The sequence below is a fragment of the Phyllobates terribilis genome, unplaced genomic scaffold, assembly GCF_046119375.1.
Source record: "Phyllobates terribilis strain yellow unplaced genomic scaffold, ASM4611937v1 Scaffold_1__5_contigs__length_1240528914, whole genome shotgun sequence".
NCBI lineage: Eukaryota > Metazoa > Chordata > Amphibia > Anura > Dendrobatidae > Phyllobates > Phyllobates terribilis.
Genome location: NW_027362761.1, coordinates 85,047,301 through 85,062,211, shown reverse-complemented (window position 1 = coordinate 85,062,211; position 14,911 = coordinate 85,047,301). Strand labels below are relative to the sequence as shown.

General features: G+C 41.9%; 1 protein-coding gene across 2 annotated transcripts in view; it reads left to right on the top strand.

Annotated features, from left to right (window-relative positions):
- The window catches only part of GRIN3A (glutamate ionotropic receptor NMDA type subunit 3A), an 847,513-nt gene that overhangs the window by 325,185 nt on the left and 507,417 nt on the right, over positions 1 to 14,911 (top strand). The window lies entirely within an intron of this gene.

Genomic DNA, 14,911 nt, shown 5'->3' with positions numbered 1-14,911 from the left:
TGTGACACCTTTGCCCATGAACTAGAAAAGTAAATCTATGTCTATGTTATAAATGCCATACATTTTTAGCATACATTTTATTAAATTTGCCCCCTCTTGCAAGGACCTACATGCTTTTTTTTTAAATGTCAAAAGTGAAGTCAAAACGTAAATGTCTCAAAATTCAGCACAGAGTATGTGTTTTTTCATTTTCAGATGTCTTTTTTTGAATTTATGGGGTATAACACATGATAATTAGCCCCAATAATATTCACAGATGTAGTCTTTCTAAATATGACAAAGATATGACAATGCAGCAAGCTATAATGATTAGTGATGAGTGAGCACTAATGCTCGGGCACTCATTCGAGTCGAGCAAATTGGAATGCTCGAGTGCTTCATCCAAGTAACAAGCTCAATGTAAGTCTATGGGAAACACGAGCATTTTTCCGGCGGCTCCCCCTGGCGGTCTGCAGAGGGCCTAAAAATTGCCCAAATCAATGGGAATAGTGCTCTAATGACATGGAACAGTATGGGGAAGACCCCTGTAAGTGTTTCTGACTCCCAATTCACTGCTGTCAGCAACGTTGTCAGAGGTATTACGCCACTTTTACGGAATCACAATAAAACATACAAAAACGAAACCAAAATGGATTTTCCTGGGAAATATGTTAAGGAACATCCTTTAGAGGGTAATGACATGTATATAAGACAAAATAAATATACAAAACAAAAAAGCTCCTCCACACCTTGGGCTATGTTCACATGTAGCTTTTTTAATGCGTTTTTACACTTTTGCATTGCTTACAACCAAGACAAATGCAGTCACTGGGAAATGTCATTTTACCATTTTACAATCTTATCTATCCATGTAGTGTGTGAAATATCATCAAACACATCCTGTTTCATTTATGAAAGATCGATTGTGAAATTCACATACACTATTTTTACAGCCTTACTAATCTAAAAGGGCCAGCAGTCGGCCCGCGCTATTGTTAGAGAGCCATCAGCCAGCTATGCTTTGTTGTTCCCATTATTAACAAGTGGGTCTCCTTTACTGTTATTGTGTATGCAGTGACTGCAATGGCTGCTAAAAATTTGGACACAACCCAATACCCCTTTGGAGAGATAAAGAGGAGGGTCTTAGTAAAAAAAATGTTCCAATTAAAAAGGAGAGGGTCTCCTATAGTGGTAATACCCATGTTGTGACTGAAAGGGCTGCCGAAATTTGGGAAAAACCCCACTAACAATTTAAAGACACATTGAGTTGGGCCACAGTAATAAGTATGACATGTTCCCATTAGAAAGGAGAGGGTCTGCTATTCAGTTATAGGGTATGCAGTCCAACGGCTGCCAAAATTTAGGAAAAAACCCACAAACAATGTAAAGACACATAGATGTGGGCCTCAGCAACGACATATTCCCATTAGAAAGGAGAAGGTCTCCCATACTGTTTGCCTATGCAGTGACTGCAATGGCTATCAAAAATTTAGAGGCACTCCAATGCCCCTTGCAAGAGACATAGAGGTTGGAGGGCCTCCTGAAAACAATGTTCCCATTATTGGGAAGTGTTTCTCCCATACTGTTTGCCTATGTAGTGAATGCAAAAGCTGCCAAAAATTTGGAGGACCTCCAATGTCCCTTGCAAGAGACATAGAGGTCGGAGGACCTCCTGAAAACAATGTTCCCATTATTAGGAAATGTGTCTCCCATCCTGTTTGCCTATGCAGTGAAGCAACGGCTGCTAAAAATTTGTAGGAACTCCAAAGTCCCTTGCAAGAAACGCAGATATGTTGATATGGTACATATGGTGGTGATATGGTGGTGAAGGATGAGGATGCGGAGAAGGAAGAGGACAAGAGCAATAGACAAAATCAGGAAGCGTATACCCATGTCTGGGTGTGAAGACAGAGGTGCATGGGAATAGAGTTAGACCTCCCAAAAAAAAGACACTGTAGTTGAGTTTATGTTACGCTGCTATCATTCGGTGGTGTTGAGAAGTCTGGCCCAATCCAGCCCTTGTTCATTTTTATAAGAGTCAGCCTGTCAGCATTTTCAGTTGAAAGGCGGATGAACCGGTGGGTTTAAGTCCACCGGTGGCACTAAAAACCCGCTCTGACAAAACGCTGGCAGCAGGTGGCGGCAGGGCAGGCCAGGACCTCCAAGGCGTAGAGAGCCAGTTCATGCCACGTGTCCAGCTTGGATACAAAATAACTATAAGGCACAGAGGAATCACGGAGGATGTTGGTACGGTCGGCAAGGTACTCCCTCAGCATCTTCTGCAACTTTTCCCTCCTTGGGATAGTACCCCGCGCATCAGGGATGGGAGGGTCTGAGAAAACTGTCCCAGAACTTTGACAGTGTTCCTCTGTCTCTTCTCGGTTGCATTGGTGTCTCTCTCACCTGTACTCATTGGTTGTTCAACGATCTGTGACCCCTGCCGCCAGCGTTTTCAGATGGGAATTTTTTTAATAATTCCTCAACAAGGGCCTTCTCGTACTGCCCCATTTAATTAGGTATGTCCTGCTTGGGAATAAGAGACAGAAAGTTCTCCTGTTAGGCTGGGTCTAGAAGTGTCACCAACCAATAATGACTGTCACCAAAAATTTGGACAACTCGAAGGTCATGGGAAAGGCAGCGTAACATAAACTCAGCCATGTGTGCAAGACTTCCATGTCCTCACCAAGAGGACAACTGACAATGCTTTCCTCCTCATCCTCCTCCTCTTCCTCCTGCTCCCTGTCCTCAGGCCAGCCACGCTGGACATACGGTATGACAGTTGTGCAGGTAGTACCATCTATAGCGCAGGAAACTAGCTCTTTTACTTCCTCCTCTTCCTCATTGTCACCCAATCCGCGTCGGTATGAGATGAGGCTGGGCTGTGTGGAATCACCCTGTATGGTTCCTTGCTTCATCTCATCGTGCACCGCCTGCAATGCATCTTTTTTAATTGTGAGCAGAGAGTATTTCAGAAGAGAGAGAAGGGGGGTGGTGATGCTAATTATGGCGTCATCACTGCTCAGCATCTTCTTGGAGTCCTAAATGCTTTGGAGGATGGTACATAAGTCTGACATCCATGTTCACTCCTGAGGTTTTATGCGTGGAGTCTGACCTGAATACTGACGGCCTTGTTGAAGCTGGTAGTCAACAACTGCCCTCTTCTGCTCACAAATCCTTCCCAACATCTGCAATGTAGAGTTCCAACGCTTGGGGACATCGCAGATAAGTTGGTGAGCTGAAGCTGCAAATGCTGCTGAAGCACAGCAAGGGCGGCTGAAGCTGTAGCTGACTTTCTAAAATGGGGATCACAGGCAGCGTACTTTGACAAGCATATCCGGGTAGCATTCGAGAAACCGCTGAACCACGAGGTTAAGCGCATGGGCCAGGAATGGTTCGTGTTTGAGCTCGCCTCACCTCAGAGTCGCCATCAGGTTCCGGCCATTGTCACACACGACCATGCCTGGCTGTAGAGTCAGTGGTGCCAGCCACAGATCTGCCTGCTCTTTCAGAGCTGTCCACAACTCTTCAGCGTTGTGCGGTTTGTCACCTAAGCATATTAGCTTCAGCACAGCCTGTTGCCGCTTGGCCGAGGCAGTGCTGCAGTTCTTCCAGCTTGCCACTGATGTGTTCATTTCGGAGATGGAGGCTGAAGAGGAGGAGGTGTAGAAGCTGTAGAAAGTGGGGGAAACCCTGATTGACCCAGGGCGCGCAATCCTTGGCGTCGGGAGGACATATTCATCCCCAAGGTCCAACTGGGTCCCGGCTTCCACTATATTAACCCAGTGTGCCCTAAGTGAGATGTACCTTCCCTGCCCACAAGCACTTGTCCACGTGTCCGTGGTTAGGTGGAGTTTCCCAGTAATTACGTTGTTGAGGGCACATCTAATGTTGCGGGACACGTGCTCGTGTAATGCGGGGATGGCACACCGGGAGAAATAGTGAAGGCTGGGGACCGAGTACTGAGGGATGGCTGCCGCAATCAGGTTTTGGAAAGCATCCATCTCCATGAGCCTAAAAGGCAAGCATTCGTGAAATGTGTGAATTTAGTAGTGTGGCCTGTGGGGCGTTGGCTGCGTATTTGCGCTTGCGTTCCATGGACTGGTATAAGGACATCTGAACGCCGCACTGGGACAAGTCGTGGACATGCTTGCTGATGGTGCTAGTTGAGAGTGTGCAACCACAGGTGCAGGCCGAGAGGCATCTGTACTATGGACAGGGGATTGGTGTGCATGCACAACAGCGGAACAAGCAGTGGTGTCACTCTCAGACACTGTTGGTGAACCCTGGGGTTTAGCCCACTTGGTCAGGTGCTTTGCTGCCATGTGCCTGATCATACTGCTGGTGGTCAGGAGCTAGTTTTGTTACCGTTGCTGATGCTGGCCTGGCAGGTGGTGCAAATGGCCTATTTGAGGCTATCTGCTGAGTCTTTAAAAAATAACTAGACTCGTTAAGATCTAACAGTTGTACTCGCAACTTCCATTGTGTTGACGTTATGAGGAATGCTTTCCCTCTTTATGTCTGCTGCCACCACACTGCTTCTTCCTGCCTGTTGTGGTGCTATGCCTCCCCCCCCGTGTGCTGCTGTCCTTGCTCTGTATGTCCCCCTGCCAGGTTGGGTCAGATACTATATCATCCACCACTTCGTCTTCCACTTCCGCACCCTGGTCCTCCTCCTGATTTTCTGGCAATTGTGTCTCATCATCATCATCATCCACCTCTTGCGACAGTAATTGCACTTTCCCACCATCGCCTTTGTGTCACCGTGGCTGCTCAAATATTTGGCCATCGCTACACACTTTCTCCTCTTGACTCGTTTGAAGCTGGCCGGGCGAGAGGCCCGAATCCACAAATGGAAATGTGAACAGCTCTTCTGAGTGTCAGAATCAGTTGTCTCCGGGTACCTGGCATGGTGAGAGGAAAGAGGATCAGGGTGAGGAATATGCAGTCCAGACTCACCGCTACTGAGACTTGACCGTGTGGAAGACAGGGTGGTGGTGGCAAAGTGACTGGATGCATTATCTGCTATACAACCAACAACATTTTGACACTGCTCTGGGTTCAATAGTGGTGTACTGGGGTCCCCTAGTGATTGGGACAGGAAGGTCAAGCGACAAGATGTGGGTGTTTGTTGTGACACAATTTCAGCTTTCCCACGGCTATGTCCTCGGCCTCTGCATGCACCATCACTATCACGTCCACTTCCCCGTTCCTTCCCACGCACCTTGCCCTTTTTTAATGGAGGACAATATTTTCCACGTTCACGAGAAATGGCTGATTTTGGAACGCAGTCATATGTGATATGTCTGACAGAGAACAATAATTTTAAATAGCAGGCCTGTAATTTACTACCATTATTTCACACAGAGACCTAGTGTGAATAGCTTGACTTACACACTGCAACAGAATGGAAATGGAGGAAATGGCTGATTTTGGAACAGTCTTATAGGTGATATGTCTGACAGAGAACCACAGTTTTAAATAGCAGGCTTGTAATTTACTATTACAATTCTACACAGAGACCTAATGTGAATAGCTTGACCGATACACTGCAACAAAATGAAAATGGAAGAAATAGCTGATTTTGAAACACTCTCATAGGTGTTATGTCTGACAGAGAACCACGGTTTTAAATAGCAGTCATGTAATTTGCTAACACTAATCTTCACAGACAACTAGTGTGAATAGCTTGACCGACACAGTGCAACAGAATGAAAATGGAAGAAATGTCTGATTTTGGAACACTTTTATAGGTGTTATGTCTGACAGAGAACCACAATATTAAATAGCAGGCCTGTAATTTGCTAATTCTATTTTTCACAGACACCTAGTGTGAATAGCTTGACCGACACACTGAAACGGAATGAAAATGGAAGAAATGTCGGATTTTGGAACAGTCTTATAGGTATTATGTCTGACAGAGGACCACGGTTTTAAATAGCAGATCTGCAATTTACTAATACTAATCTTCACAGACACCTAGTGTGAATAATTTGACAGACACACTGCAACAGAGTGGAAAAGCAGGCCAATATTTTCCACGTTCAGTTTAAATTTCTGGATTTTTATCGCTGAAATATGTAACAGATCTGGCTTTATTCAGCAGTGAGAACAAGCAAACGGAGCAGAAAAATGGTATACTCTGGATTTCTTTTTAAGCAAATAACCAGGATTAATATAAAAAAAAAATCCCTGGCCCCTGATATCTGGGGCTATATCTACAAATATCTGTAATTATTACAGCAGCAGACAGGATGTTCAATGGACACTCTCGCCTCTTGTGCTGTATCATACATTGCAGTCTGCCACATACACATGCCTAGCACTGATTATATGCAGCTGGATTAGTCCTCAGAAGGACTGTTAGTTCAGATGGATATATATATATATATATATATATATGTTGTGGATTACCTATACTAACAGGACGTTCAATAGACCCTCTTGCACTATATGCACTTCAGTTTGCCACATCCACTGCCTGCCTGCTTAACTCCTGCTATCACCACTAAATATATACAGGTGGATTAGTTCTCAGAAGGACTGTTAGTTCAGATGGATATATATTGTAAATATGTTGTGGAATACCTATACTAACTATAAAGAAGCAAATTTCTTCCTGACTCAGCAGCATCTCTCCATACTCTGCCTGTTTCCGGGGTAGAATGTGACGAGCATGGCAGTGCCAGGTCTTATATACACCTGATGACGCTGTACGGCCAGCCAATCACTGTAATGCCCACAATCAACATGTCTACAGCATTACAGTGCATGGCAGGCAATCCCTGCATGTTCATTGGCTCTCTAAAGAGCGCCAAACATGCAGGGAGGGTACCCGAGTTCCCACCCGAGCAACCCGAGCTTGTGGAGCACAGTGATGCTTGGGCGAGTAGGGAGCAGTGGTGAGCACGTTCGCTCATCACTAATTATGATGTATAAGAGGGTAACTCGACAATTAACTATACAAATTTAATGACTGATGTGCTGAAGATGACCTATCAGCCAACAAGCAACTTTTTTTTAAATAAAAAATGTAATTATATTTGTGTTTAATTTTTTTAGATAGATAGATAAATAGATAGATAGATAAAAAATAGGTATATAAATCAGTGTTTTAGATAGATACTGACTGCTTTGAAAATTATCATCCATCTAAAAACATTGATTTACATACCTATTTTTTAGTGGAAGCGTGTTGCCATCTTATGGATGGCCCAACTTCTCATTGATACCTCTATATCACGAGAAAGCACAAAAAATCAAAATACCTTTACAGGTCCCAAATTTTCAAAAACAATAAAGAGATCCACCTACTATATACAACAATTTTAACCACTTCGCACCAGAGCCTGTTTTTGCCTTCGTGACCGGGCCAATTTTTTCAATTCTGACCACTGTCACTTTATGAAGTAATTACTCTGGAACACTTCAAAGAATTCCCCTGATTCTGAGACTGTTTTTTCGGGACATATTGTACTTCATGACAGCGGTAAAATTTCTTCGATATCACTTGCGTTTATTTGTGAAAAAATGTGAAATTTGGTGAAAATTTGGAAAATTTTGCAATTTTCAAACTTTGAATTTTCATGCCCTTAAATCAGAGAGATATGTCACACAAAATAGTTAATAAATAACATTTCCCACATGTCTACTTTACATCAGAACAATTTTGGAACCAAAATTTTATTTTGTTAGGGAGGTATAAGGGTTAAAAGTTGACCAGCGATTTCTCATTTTTCCAACAAAATTTACAAAAACATTTTTTTAGGGACCATATCATATTTGAAGTCACTTTCAGGGGTCTTTATGACAGAAAATACCCAAAAGTGGCACCATTCTAAAAACTGCACCCCTCAAGGTGCTCAAAACCACATTCAAGAACTTTATTAACCCTTCAGGTGCTTCACAGGAATTTTTGGAATGTGGAAGAAAAAAATTAACATTTAACTTTTTTCACAAAAATGTTACTTTAGACCCAATTTTTTTTATTTTCACAGGGGTAACAGGAAAAAATGGACCCCAAAATTTTTTGTGCAATTTCTCTTGAGCGCGCTGATACCCCATATGTGAGGGAAAACCACTGTTTGGGCGCACAGCAGGGCTCGGAAGGGAAGGAGCGCCATTAGACTTTTTGAATGTAAAATTTGTCTGAATAATTAGCAGACGCCATGTTGCGTTTGGAGAGCCCCTGATGTTCCTAAACAGTGGAAACCCCCCACAAGTGACACCATTTTGGAAACTAGACCCCTTAGGGAACATATCTAGATGTGTGGTGAGCACCTTGAACCCCAAGGTGCTTCACAGAAGTTTATAATATTGAGCTGTAAAAATAAAATTTTCACATTTTTCCCACAAAAACGTTTTTCATCCCTTAATTTTGCATTATCATAAGGGTAATAGGATAAATTGCACCATGAAATTTGTTGTGCAGTTGCTCCTTAACACGACGATACCCCATATGTGGAGGCAAACCACTGTTTGGGCGCACGGCAGGGTTTGGAACGAAAGGAGCGCCATTTGACTTTTTGAATGTAAAATTTGTTTGAATAATTAGCGGACGCCATGTTGCATTTGGGGAGCCCCTGATGTGCCTAACCAGTGGAAACCCCCCACAAGTGACACCATTTTGGAAACTAGACCCCTTAGGGAACATATCTAGATGTGTGGTGAGCACCTTGAACCCCAAGGTGCTTCACAGAAGTTTATAATGTTGAGCCATAAAAATAAAATTTTCACAGTTTTCCCACAAAAAATTTTTTTCATTCCCTAATTTTGCATTATCATAAGGGTAACAGGATAAATTGCACCATGACATTTGTTGTACAATTTCTCCTGAGTACGCTGATACCCCATATGTGGGGGAAAACCACTGCTTGGGTGTACGGCAGGGTTCGGAAGAGAAAGGTGCGCTATGTTGGCTGGGATAGGCAGCAGACACCATGTCACATTTGAAGAGTGGCTGACATGCCGAAACAGCAGAAACCCCCACAAGTGACCCCATTTTGTAAACTACACCTCTCAAGGAATTCATCTAGGGAAGTAGTAAGTATTTTTTAATTTCTAAATTTATACCATTGGGCAGTGAAAAAAGCATAATTATATTTTTACCACAAAAAAATGTTTTACCCTCAGATTTTACTTTTTCACACAGGGCAATGGGTAAAAATGGTGCCGAAATGTGTCACACAATTTCTTCTAAAAGTGGCAATACCCCATATAGGGCTGTATCGTGCCACTCAGCCATACGGCGAGATCTGGGGGGGACGGAGCGCTATTTGACAATTGGAGAACAAATTATTGTAGAATAGGCATTTGGATTTGGGAGCACAACATTTTCTGAATTTCTTTTGGGGGGCAAGGGCCATTTTGCTTTTCCAGAGCCTTTCTGCTACCAGTAACTTGGAAGTCCCTTATATTTTTAACAGATGACAGACCTGAGTGGGGACTAGCTTTTTTTGAGGACTGAGTTGAAGTATTTATTGGGAACATTTTACGTAACATTTATCCGGCGCTCTAGGCTGAGCACTTACATCGGGGTTTCCATCTAAATTTCCAAGTGATGTAATTCAGATGAAACCCCTACGGGATCCATTCACTGTAATGAGGCAGCAGAGTTACTCTGGACTCCGTCTGGCCTCTGTTTAGTGGTGTCCTTTTTTTCAGAAGTGCACAAAACTGTGGCCAACCGCACTTTTATGCATGCCTAAAACAAATGACACCGTGGGATCACAGGCCAGACGGCATCCACAGAGGCCTATATGTGCCTCATTACAGGGAATCTTCCGTCATGGGTTCCGGCTGAATCACATATTTCCGAGATTTACACGGAAACTCTGGCGTAAGTGCTCAGCGCAGAGCGCAGGATAAATGTGTGCCGAGCCATACTGCGATCTTTGGGAGACATAATAAACAAATCAGTAGCAGGTGAAGAATTGGTTTTATTTATTTTTTACGCCGTTTCTCATGCGGTATAAGTGATGAGATTACTTTATTCTTCGGGTCGGTGCGATTACAGAGATACCAGATTTATATCGGGTTTTTATGATTGACAGCTGTCAGACACTAAGAGATGATTTTTTTTTGCAAAATCTAGTTTTTGCATCGCCATATTTTGAGAGCTATAATTTTTCCATATTTCGTCCAACAGAGTCATGTGACGGCTTGTTTTTTGCGGGACGAGATGCCATTTTTATTGGTACCATTTTTGGGTACGGGACATTTTTTGATCGCTTTGTATTCTGTTTTTTGGGAGGTAAAATTAACAAAAACCAACAATTCAGGAATTGTTTTTTGATTTTTTTTTTATGCCGTTCTGCGTGTGGTAAAAGTGATCAGGCAGCGTTATTCTTCGGGTCAGTACGTTTACAGCGATACTACACTTTCCGTATATTTTTTTTAAGTTTTGGCGCTTTTACACAATAAAACTATTTTATAGAAAAAATATTTTTTTTGCATTGCTTTATTCTGAGCGCTATAACTTTTTTATTTTTCGGCTGATGGAGCTGTATGGCGGGTTTTTTTTGTGGAACAAAATGATGTTTTCAGCGGTACCATTTTAATTTCCATTTTGCTTTTTGATCGCATTTTTTTCCACTTTTTGTTTGGCGATATGAGGAAAAAGCATAGTTTTTTGCTCCGTTTTTTATTTATTTTTATTACGGTGTGCACAGAAGGAGTTAATTAGTGTGACAGTTTTATAGCTCGGGTTGTTTCGGATGCGGCAATACCAAATATGTGTACTTTTTTTATTTTTGCATAAATATATGGATTTATCGGTTTAATATTTTATTTATTTATTTTAATTTATTTTGTATTTATTTTTTAACACTTTCAAAACATTTTTTTTTACTTTTTTTTACATTTTTACTTAGTCCCTGTATGGGACATTAATTTTTATTTTTCTGATCCCTGATCTCATGTAATGTAATAGACATTTATTACATTACATGAGATCTTCACTGACTTTCACAGTCAGAGTCTCCTGCCAGGCTTCAGCTGCAGGCTGCAGGCTGAGCCAGGCAGCACACCATATATGGCAGAGCTGGAGGCGGTCATGTGACCTCCAGCTGCCATAGCAACCCAAGGTCCTGGAAGCTATCAGGGGTCGTCGGAGAGGTAAGTGGACGACCCCCTCTCCTCCTGCTGTCTTCTATATGCGGCGATCACTATAGATCGTGGCATATAGAAGACAGCAAAGGGTTAACATCACTGGGACCTGATCCAATCAGGTCCCGATGATGTTCCCTGTCAGAGCTATCGCTCTGCACCGCTCCTGCAGTGCTTGCAGGACCCTGGGGGTCCTGAGCGCTGCGGGACCACCCACCGTTTTTAAACGTCCGCGCTGCACAGAGCCCAGGCAGCGCGGACGTCTATCTACAGTGGGCGGTCGGGAAGCGGTTAATAGAAAAATATATATAAAGGGGCGGGGCTTTTAAATAATCAAGCAGGAATAGGTCACAGACATGAGCAATAGGGGTAATGGCCCTAATTTCGGCCTAGTGGTTACCCTACCTTGCCGTTGAGGTTGGCACCCTAAGGAATGATATGGCGCCCCCTCTCAATGTCGGCTTATACTTACTGACCCTGATAGATGCTGCAAAAAGAAAGCACCACCATGAGACAACAAACAGGTATACGTGACCTTAAAGAACTCTTATAATATAGATACAAAAATACTTGTGTCAAGAACACTATATAAGTGTCATTCCTGGATCATAATTTATTCAATTAGGAGCAGCTCACATACATCAATTCACATAAATAGTGGACATCAAGGGCATTGTTTTATTAGAACACAGAAGATTCATAACTAGTTTGTCAAATATGAGGGTAAGCCGACGTTAAGCGGGGGCGTCATATCGTTAAATGTGATACTCATTGTAAAAGACGCAGTTTATATATATTTCCAGAAGTATAAATCCCAGTATTTCACATTGACGTTTTAGAAGGGTTAATAATAATAAGAAAAACAAATGGGATTTATTACCTGAATGCCAAATTCTTGCTAATATTCATATATATCAATATACTTAAACTGTTGTTTTGACATTTGATCTCATTGTACAAACAAATGTATCGCATAATCATTATTTGCTGAAATTTCAAGAAAAATAATGATATTATTAGCCAGTCCGAGAGGTCCTTTTAATTTGTATTCTGTCTGTTAGCAGAAATCTCCTTCAATAGTGGCCAGTTGTACATATTCTAAATTTGTTTGCACTACCAAAATGTTTTTGGATATTGTCACTAGGATGATGTCCCCAAATTAGTAAAAATCTATTCAGTACAAATCTGCAAGGATATACAGTACAGACCAAAAGTTGGACACACCTTCTCATTTAAAGATTTTTCTGTATTTTTATGACTATGAAAATTGTACATTCACACTGAAGGCATCAAAACTATGAATTAACACATGTGGAATTATATACTTAACAAAAAAGTGTGAAACAACTGAAAATATGTCTTATATTCTAGGTTCTCCAAAGTAGCCACCTTTTGCTTTAATGACTGCTTTGCACACTCTTGGCATTCTCTTGATGAGCTTCAAGAGGTAGTCACCAGAAATGGTTTTCACTTCGCAGGTGTGCCCTGTCAGGTTTAATAAGTGGGATTTCTTGCCTTATAAATGGGGTTGAGACCATCAGTTGTGTTGTGCAGAAGTCTGGTGGATACACAGCTGATAGTCCTTCTGAATAGACGGTTAGAATTTGTATGATGGCAAGAAAAAAACAGCTAAGTAAAGAAAAACGAGTGGCCATCATTACTTTAAGAAATGAAGGTCAGTCAGTCCGAAAAATTAGGAAAAATTTGAAAGTGTCCCCAAGTGCAGTTGCAAAAACCATCAAGCGCTACAAAGAAACTGGCTCACATGAGGACCGCTCCAGGAAAGGAAGACCAAGAGTCACCTCTGCTTCTGAGGATAAGTTTATCCAAGTCACCAGCCTCAAAAAATCGCAGGTTAACAGCAGCTCAGATTAGAGACCAGGTCAATGCCACAAAGAGTTCTAGCAGCAGACACATCTCTTCAACAACTGTTAAGAGGAGATTTTGTGCAGCAGGCCTTCATGGCAAAATAGCTGCTAGGAAACCACTGCTAAGGACAGGCAACAAGCAGAAGAGACTTGTTTGGGCTAAAGAACACAAGGAATGTACATTAGACCAGTGGAAATCTGTGCTTTGGTCTGATGAGTCCAAATTTGAGATCTTTGGTTCCAAACACCGTGTCTTTGTGCGACACAGAAAAAGTGAACGGATGGACTCTACATGCCTGGCTCCCACCGTGAAGCATGGAGGAGGAGGTGTGATGGTGTGGGGGTGCTTTGCTGGTGACACTGTTGGGGATTTATTCAAAATTGAAGGCATACTGAACCAGCATGGCGACCACAGCATCTTGCAGCGGCATGTTATTCCATCCGGTTGGCGTTTAGTTGGACCATCATTTATTTTTCAACAGGACAATGACCCCAAACACACCGCCAGGCTGTGTAAGGGCTATTTGACCAAGAAGGAGAGTGATGGGGTGCTACGCCAGATGACCTGGCCTCCACAGTCACCAGACCTGGACCCAATCGAGATGGTTTGGGGTGAGCTGGACCGCAGAGTGAAGACAAAATGGCTAACAAGTGCTAACCATCTCTGGGAACTCCTTCAAGATTGTTGGAAGACCATTTCCGGTGACTACCTCTTGAATCTCATCAAGAGAATGCCAAGAGTGTGCAAAGCAGTCATCAAAGCAAAAGGTGGCTACTTTGAATAACCTAGAATATAAGACATATTTTCAGTTGTTTCACACTTTTTGGTTAAGTATATAATTCCACATGTGTTAATTCATAGTTTTGATGCCTTCAGTGTGAATGTACAATTTTCATAGTCATGAAAATACAGAAAAATCTTCAAATGAGAATGTGTGTCCAAACTTTTGGTCTGTACTGTACATTGTGCAATTTCCTTCTGCCATACTATATGATATTGACGTATAACATCAAGTTACTAGATAAGAAAGAAAAAGCCAACACTCTCACCCTGACACCAAACTATCACTGATGACCCTCGTAGAAGCTAGAGGTATTGTACAATGTACAAAAGGGCAGAGGTTCACACACTGGAACATGTTGGCTGAGAAAAATATACTTGTTCTCCAAAGATGATGTAACACCAACATTAATTTAAAAGTACTGGCATTAAAAATTAAGTATAGTGCATTTATGCACGTGTATCTGAGACTAAATATGATGATTTCAAGTTCCATATATTGTATGAGATAGCGATACAGTACCAGATGCTTCTGTGCTTAGCTTTTATGCCGTTGTTTTGTACTTTTTCAATAGCACAGCACTCTTCCTTTTGTGTCATGTTCTTGTGATCTGAGAGCAGTGTGGGAGATTGATTTGTATTATTGTTGACCACTCTGTGCATTGTGAACACGACAGACACTTTTACATACGACTCTCTATTACTGACATTACAGTAGTAATGAGATTATGAGGAAAAGTAAGCAAAAGCCTGTAATTTAACTTGAGTTGACGGATATTTTTTTAGAGATGTTTGAGGTGCAATACAGGAGCAATAAGCAACTGCATTTTAGAAATTGAAGGAGTTGCGGCACTGTCTTTGTGGAAGATATTTTACAGGAGGACATTTTTACACTGAATATTCTACTTAACGATATTTTTGCATGTGGGAGAATCGATATGGCTCTCTCCTTATTTGAATTCCCATAGAGTTCACATTATTTGACAGTGCTAGCCTGCGTCACTCACGCATAAGCATGGGTGCGACTGTATGCAGGTAACCGATTTCAATTCTGTATTGCACTCAACTTTCACTTCGATTTTTTTTATTTTTACTTATTTATAAAGCATCATCATATTTGTCAGTACTATACAAACATTATCATGTATGTAAATGAAGCTCAGAGTCTAAATGTCCTATC